The sequence below is a fragment of the Rattus norvegicus genome, chromosome 7 (assembly GCF_021556685.1).
Source record: "Rattus norvegicus strain SHRSP/BbbUtx chromosome 7, alternate assembly SHRSP_T2T, whole genome shotgun sequence".
Taxonomy (NCBI): Eukaryota; Metazoa; Chordata; class Mammalia; order Rodentia; family Muridae; genus Rattus; species Rattus norvegicus.
In genome coordinates this window covers 22,610,526-22,618,679 of record NC_141540.1, presented here as the reverse complement: position 1 = coordinate 22,618,679, position 8,154 = coordinate 22,610,526, and the positions used below count along the sequence as shown (strand labels likewise).

At 45.3% G+C, this 8,154-nt stretch overlaps 1 long non-coding RNA gene and 1 pseudogene across 2 annotated transcripts in view; one reads left to right on the top strand and one right to left on the bottom strand.

Annotated features, from left to right (window-relative positions):
* Window positions 1-8,154, top strand: part of LOC120093789 (uncharacterized) — a 106,864-nt gene that overhangs the window by 77,234 nt on the left and 21,476 nt on the right. The window lies entirely within an intron of this gene.
* Ddx21-ps2 (DExD-box helicase 21, pseudogene 2) lies at window positions 514-7,351 on the bottom strand (annotated as a pseudogene). The gene is made up of 3 exons (XR_015626097.1): window positions 7,218-7,351; window positions 1,373-2,651; window positions 514-1,245 (listed from the first exon to the last, which is right to left on the bottom strand). The product of XR_015626097.1 is annotated as a DExD-box helicase 21, pseudogene 2 (transcript).

Genomic DNA, 8,154 nt, shown 5'->3' with positions numbered 1-8,154 from the left:
GTAGAGTGCTTGCATAGGAAGTGCAAGGCCCTGGGTTCAGTCCCCAGCTCTGAAAAAAAGAAAAAAAAAGCTGTAACCTAAGAGAGACTTTGATCACCTCTCCAGATGCTCTATTGGCTCCTGAGGCTCTGGTTAGAGGAGTAGCACTTGGGAAGTGCATTGAGGGTCCAATATCTGATCGATTATTTTGTCCTCCTCACATTATGTATGCATTCATTCATTCATTCATTCATTCATTCATTCATTCATTCATCCATTCCTACTTCTTTCCAAAAGGAAGACAGAATGACGGTTACTCAGACAGGTCAGAAGCCTCTCTGCAAGGAAGGGGAGCTGGTAAATCATCTAAAAGGAATGAAGCACTGGGGACTTTGAGAGCAGGAGGGACCCTGGGGTGCCCATTGTGAAGAGTTTCTTCTTGGCTCTACTCACTGACCCAATACTTTACTATAAACTCCACTTCTGGCCTTTGATTGTGGATCTGGTACCTTTTGTTGTCACCTCTTGGTCATTGTCCTCTGAAGTTTCTACTTCCTCCTTGCTGTCCCTGCCCTGATCCAGGAAGTTCCTGCTTCCACCCTGCTGTCCCATGAAATCACCATGGCTGCCATCTGCTGCCCCTGCCCCCTTGATATCCTTCTGGGGGTCCTTTCAGCTCTGGCTCCTCAGTGGCCATGGTGAGCTGCCAGCATCTCCAACCATGCCACTTCACCTATGTTTCTGTGTCTGCTTCAGTGCAGACATCAAAACAAACTTCCGGTTTTCCTTTGAGGAAGACCATCCCCTTCATTTTGGCATCGATGTTCTTGCCTAGCTGCTCCTCGAGTTCCTTCCAAGTGTAGCTCAGTTGGACATCTCAACAAAGCACTGCAGTATCATGGTCTCAAAGGCTGCTGGGCAGTGGATCAGGGAGCACTGGTCGACCGATGTGGCCCCTGATCTGTGGAGATAGAGCAGCTGCCAGGTCTCTACAGCTCCTTTCTCCTCAGTCAGCATCTCAGCTGACCGCTTGAAATGGCCAACGGCAGTGGGGGCACAGAGTCCAATAGTCTGATGGCATCTTTGCTGGAGGCTTTCATTATTTGTTTCAGAAGGAAAACCTATTCATTCAAATTTAGTGCTGGCTTTCCGCTCCACCTGGGGTAACTGGTACTCTTCTTTGGTAAAAGCAGTTCAAACCCCTATCCTTCCAGCTCTGCCTGTTCTTCTTGAAAGATCAAAGACTCCATTTCCATTGGTGTACATCTATGAACAACCAGGTCACCCTCAGGATGTCTAACCCACTTGCAGCCAGTAAACCCACAAAACTGCCATTTCAGCACCTTTCAGGGTGATTTCCTTTTGCTTCTGCAGAATGTCCCCATGTAAGGACTGGGCATTCCTGCTTTATGCATGTGTTTTGTGACAGCTCCTGCCACTATTCGTGGATTCACAGAAGTTGAACATGTCCCCTTGAGGACCACTGTAGCCTTGGAACACATCCCCACTCACCACTGTCCTCTCTGTCTCCTGTGCTCCACAGTTAAGGCTGCTTTCTGAGTCTTTTCCCAATCAGGTCCACCCGTTCATACGTAGGTTTTGTATATTTTTAGCAACATTAAATACCCAATGAGACCATGTTGCAGAGAAAAAGCAATGTTTGCGGGTTGCCTTCAGAATCGTTATTGTATGCTATACATAAAATTTCTTCCACCTGATCTTCAAAACCAGTATCTAACATCTGGTCATCTTCATCCAGGACAACATGTTAAAGTTTGGTGAGATCTAGCTTGCCATTCTGCAAGTGATCCTCAATATGAGCTAGGGTCCCAACCAGGATATCAATCCCACTCTGCACTTGTTCTCGTTTACCACCATAGGGAGTTTCACCATAAAAAAACACTGATAGCTTTTATCGATGTCACTGAAGTCTTTGCTCATTTGATTTGCTAATTCTCTTGTAGGTGCAGCACTAGTATCTGATTGGCTTGGCCTCTCTTCCTCTCTTGAAGTCCACCTTTAAGTTACCCAATCAAAGGGACGGCAAAGGAGAAGGTCTTCCTGCTTACTGTCCATGCCTGGGCAATGAAGTCTGTCTCACTGTATACATGATGGAATGTCTTGGTTTTTAGAAAAAACGGGAAGTAAACCCCTCAAGCTTTGAGCTTTGAGAAGCTTGACGGTCTCTTCGGGTATGGGAAAATTAGAGAGAATCCTTTCTTCTCCATGAGTATTTCCTTTTCTATCTCATTACTATTTTCTTCCCCAGGAGCATCCCTGGAGTTGGAGTTTGGTTCGGAATGGGAGAGGACATTCTTGAGCCTGGGCTCTTCTCTCCCTTGTCTCATTAACTTCTTTCCCTTTCTTCTCCTTGGGCTTGGGCATGTCTGCCTCTGCTTCAGAAACTTCCTGGTTTTTATCTCTGTTTTTTTCCCATTGGCTGTTTTCTTCTCAAGGGACTCCTTTTCTTCTGGGATGTTTTGCTTTTACAAGCATTGTGGTCTTGAGGCTCATCCTCCTTCTTGGCCTTGTTGGATTTAGCAGAACACACATCAACTTCAGAAGGCCCTTTCTCTTTCACTGCTTTTGCTCTGGAGGAACAAGTCTTTTCCATTCCTTTCATTGCTTCTTCTGTCTTCGATTTTGGCTTCTCCTTTCTACTTTTCCTCTTGCTTGCGTTGGCAGCATCTCCTTGCTCTCCTCAGCCCTGTCTTCTCCCTACTTGGATGCACTGGGGAGTTTCCTGGTATTTTTCAGTGTGAGCTACTCAGGTCTGCCAGTCCCCCAACTGTGTGCAAAGGAGAGAGAGCGACAGAGCAGCCTTCTACTTGTGATCCACTCTGCATCTCTCAATAATTTCTTCCCTTGGAAAGAGATGATGCTTACTTCCCCTGCAATTTCTGTTAGAATTTCTACTACTGTGAAAACACGCCATGACAAAGGTAATATATTACTGCCTTGTCATGTACAATATTTTCTTGTGGCTGGCTCAATGGTTGTGAGTTTCCATCCAAATCATTATGGTGGGAAGTTAGGCAGCTTCTAGACAGGCAGCGCAGTTGAGGTGCTGAGTGTTGTACATCATGCTCCAAAGGCAAACGGAAAACTCCTTCCAGGCAGATAGGAGGAGAATCTCCAAACACATGCATACAGTGACACACATATTCAAACAAGCACACACCTCCAATAGTGCCCCTCCATTTGCCATGCAAGTACAAACAAACACACGCAGTTTCCAAGCTCTGTGCTCTGTGTCCTCCCAGCTCCTTTTTTGGTCAGCATTTGTCTTGATCAAACAATGAACTTTCTGAACGTAAAGTACTTCTTTCTATGGGCTCCTTACCTTCCCAGAAATCAACCTTCTTTGTGACTGTGACAGGCGCTTAGGTGCAAACATTTGGGCAAGTATCTGTGAGTGTTTTTGAGATGTTTTTCTCTAAGGAACATAAGGTCCGCACGGCATGATTTTTGGAACATTTCCTCGGGGTGCATTTCCAGCTGCATCAAACTGTGAAAGCAACAAGATTCTCAACCATCCACTGCCTGGGATTCCTGACCATGAACACAGGGAAATCAGTTGCTTTTTCTGCTGATACCCTGCTTTTCCCACCATGAGATACTGTATCATCATTACATCTGAGCCAGGACAAGCAAGGTGCATTCTCGGTTCTTTCCCAGGCCCTATCACTTAAGTTCCAGCTGCTGGACCTTGGAGATAAGCACATCCAGATGAACACTAGGAGTTCAGCTTCAGCTTGTTTGGGAGCAACAGGACTTCTCAGTGAATATCTCTTTGGTGGCTCCAGGTGGAAAAGTCAGACCCCTTTATTTGTACCTCATGCAACATGGGATCTGAAGAGGTAGAATACTTCCTCCCTAGGTATATGCACACTGGTACAAGACTGACATGCTGTCATGTTTGTCAAGGAAAAGGTGTGTGTGCCTCTGCCTGTTTAAGAGGACAATGCTTCTGGTAGCTTTTCATAGGGATCCTCTAACTTGTTGACTTGGCATGATTTGAATTCTCCCAGGTCCTCAATCTACGAAGTGTTGATATAAGCCACTGGTGTGGGGATTGCCTATTGCTCCCTCCATGATGTTAATACCAAGGCTTTTTTCAAAAAGTCAAAGCCATAAGACCCTGTCTTTTAAAGCCTTTTGCTGGGTGACCTAATCTTTTCCCACCAGATGTTCTAAATCCCAAGACAACAACTCAGGTAGAGCAGGTGCTGATGGGATATTCTAAGTATGAGATGGTTGTGAGACTGGATCCAGAGATCTACTGTGCCTGTCACCTCGAAACAGTTCCATGATTCACAGACACCTGGTGTGGTTCACCCCAATAGGGCTGCACTCACTCAGAAGGCCATCTTACAGGGGCTTTGTTCTAATCTATTTTTAAACAGAGTCTGAGTGAAGAGTTTACCCTCTTTGAAGACTTGGGCCTGTAGGTATTCTATCCACATGTCTGCAAGGGCTCAGTGGATTGGGCTCTACCTGCTAAGGCATCCATAGGGTCAGTAACCATATGGACTGCTTGGGCTTTGTCTTCTTTTGCTAGATTATTTGGAAAACATCTCCATCTGTCTCTGTATATAGAGAAGTAGGAAGCCATGATTTGCTTTGTATTCTGCTCTTCACCCTGGCTTGGATCCTTAACCTAAAGCAACCATTCCAAGTGGTAACTCCATAGTGACATCCAGGGGGTCATGAAAGTTGGAGAAGGGATAGGACACAGATTAGTGGGTGAGAATGTATTCTCAGAACCCAAGAGGGCATCTCATACCCCAAGACTGATTGTTACCATAGTGCCCAGCTCTGGTTTAGCTTTCTGTCTCGATACAAGATGCTGTCTCAGCAGGAATTTTGTGCCTTTTCTGAGGTAAGACCCATCTTCCTTGTGGGAAGTCATTTTGCCTTCTTTTATGAATGCCTGACTGTCTGGTAGAGTCAAGTGAGACCGGGGTCTACTAGCAGATTTCCTGATTTGCTGATACATGGAAGGTTATGAGGGACACACTTGAAGCTCATGTTGAGGGGATCAATGTTTGTTAATGTTAGAGGAAGGAATGGAAAGGAATAGATGAGCCTTGAGATGCTAAGTAATATTGAATATATATAAGGCATTGTCTCTGTGGGCTTGGAACTTTGTTCCCCATGATTCTATAGACTATTGTCAAGTCCAGGAGAACCTGGAAACTCATGTAGTATGGACTGAGCAGCCCTAACCATTTTGTTCTTTGTTTAATTTATTTTATTTAGTAAGCATTCTATTCATTCACATGTCAAATGCTATCTCACATCCAGGTTACCCTTCCATAAGCCCCATCCCACATCTGCCCTCACAGCCCTCTGCTATGTCTATATGTAGGTGCTCGCCCACCCCCCTACCCCCTCCCACTTCTCAAGTTTACCCCTGTGCTGGGGGAATCAAACCTCTAGAAGACCAAGGGGCTACCCTCCCCTTGCTGTCAGTCAATTCTTTTCTCTGATAAATAGGTATTTGGAGCCATGGATCTCTCCCTGTACACACCTTGTTCAGTGATTAAGACTCAGGGGCTTCTGGGTTGTTAGTTAGGCCAATGTTTTTCTTCCTATTGGGTTACAATAACCCTCTCCTTCTGTAGTCCCTGCGACAGCTGCTCCACCAGGGTCCCTGAGTTCAGTCTGATGGTTAGCTCCAAGCTTCCACATCTGCATTGCTTAGTTGATAACCAGGTCTCCCAAGAATCAGTCAAACCAGGATTCTGTTATCACGCGCCTCATGACAAAGACAACAGTTTCAGGTTTGGTGTCTGCACACAGTGTGGATTCCCAGGTAGGAAAGTTCCTTGAGGACCTTTCCTTCAGTCTCTGCTCCATTTTTTGTCCTTGTTTTTCCTTTGGACAGGAACATTTCTGGGTAAAATACTTTTGAGATGGGCAGGCTCAGCCCTCCATTGGGGACTGTGCCTATATACTGGAGGTGGTCTCTTCAGGATCTATGTCCCTCTTCTCTGCACATTTAGGTTAAAGCCATTCTCAGTGGGTCCTAGGAGCCTCTCATTTCCTGGTCTGTGGGACCCTCTGGTGGCCATCTCCAGTTTGTAATCCCTGTTACATATTTTTATCTATTTCCTAAACCTCTCTTCCTCTTTACCATCTCCTCCACTATCTTATATTGCCCCCTTATTTCCTCCTCCTCCTGTCTCCCTCCCTGGTCCCCTTATTCCTCCACCTCCTGCAATAATCCTGTAACCTCCTCAATGCAGAACTGAAGCATCCACACCCTGGTCTTCCTTCCTCCTTAGCTCCATATGGTCTGTGGGTTTTATCATGGCTCTTGTGAGCTTTTTGGATAATATCCTCTATTCAGTGAGTACAAAGTGTGTGGGTTTTTTTGTGACTGGGTTACCTCACTCAGCATGATATTTTCTAGCTCCATCCATTTGCCTGAGATTTTATGAAGTCATTGTATTTAATAACTGACTAGTATTCTACTGTGTTAATGGACCACATTTTCTGCATCCATTCTGCTACTGAGGGACTTTTGGTTTGTTTCCAGCTTGGCTGTTACAAATAAGGGATTTATCAATATAGTGGAACATGTGTCCTTGCTATATGTAGGGGACTTTTGTGTATATGCCCAGTAGAGGTAACCTTTGTCTCTGAGAGTTTTATTCTGTCTTTCCAGTAATCCCCTCTCCCAACATAGAAGGCTGCTGGACATTTTGCCAGACAGACACACATACTCTGCTCTCCTCTCTAGGGGCAGTTAGCTCTCATTGTCTTTTCAGTCTCATCACAGGCAGCGATGGTCACATTTCAAGCTTTATTTCCTGTCCCAGTCCAGGAGGATTTGGATCTTTCTTGCATGAACTCTGTTCTCTCCTCAATTAACCATATCCTGTTTCTTCAGCCAGCTGAGAAGATGCCAGAGCCAATACATGTACCCTAGCCTCAGCAGACAGGCCTTGCCATACTTTCAGAGTCCTCTGCCTATCACAAAGTCACTTGCTGTTGTTGTTGTTGTTGTTGTTGTTGTTGTCGTTGTCGTTGTTGTTGTTGTTGTTGTTGAGAAATATCCCTAGCTCACCTGTTGTTGTCCTCCCTCAGTCACCTTCTCTTCACTGTGACCGAAATGGCAGGAGGAAAGTAAACACTCTGCTGAGCCATCTGTGTCTGTCCACCATGTTTACCCTTCTATTCCTAATGGGCCCTGTTCACAGGGGCTGAGGTCTGCAGTTGCCATTCTTTACTGTTGTGTCTCTCCATTCTCAGTTCTAACAAGGCTACGTAAAGTACCCTGGGGTGGAGTAGGTAAGGCAGTAACCTGAGACGTGGAGCTGAGATACTGTGGCCTCAGCTCATGCTCCATAAAGGATGCAGCCATTTGGCCCCATGGAGAACAGGAGCACTAGATGTTGCCTTGTCCAGCAACCCCTCAAGCCTATTTCTGCTGGAGTAAGGGAGGCCCCAGCCTGCCTAGGGGGGATGTGGTTCAAAATGAACATCATTTATATTATGGTTCCATAAAGAGTCGGTTCATGTATTCAAATGTTTGGAAATGAGTGGTCAGAATTGTCAGTGAACTTTACTCAATACATTTTGAGTCCCTTAAACTCAGGCAAGGAAAATCAGACCTGTATATTCCCTGAGGTCTTCAGGGGTCCCAGTGTCTGTCTAATGGAAAACATTCTACAGGAACATGGAAGGATTTCTAAAGCAGGTTATGTGTATTAGGAGGGTTAATTTAGGAATATCTGAATACAGAGGGCACTTAGCTCCTAAAAGTGGGAGTAAGTCTTTTACTATGTGGCAGTTCTCCACGGGTATTTTCCCATCTCCTTGGTCGATGCCTCCATTGGTGAGACAAACTTAGCAACAATCCAAGAGTCACCACTGGACCTCTGGATGAGCCCAGCTGTTTGAGAAGAGCTTCAGAACATACAATATTGACACCAACTGCCATCCTATCAGTACATTGGCATTTCTCTCCAAATGCCTTTTTATTGTACAATGAGAATCTCTCTCCAACTGCCTACCTCCCTGTACATATGGAATCTGATGTCAACTGCCATCTTTTTTGAACATAAACTGTCTATCTGCAATTACGTTCCTACGCAAATAGAGGGCATCTCTCGAAACCTGCCTTCCTCCGAGGACATAGAGTAACTCTGAGCAATTGCATCCCTT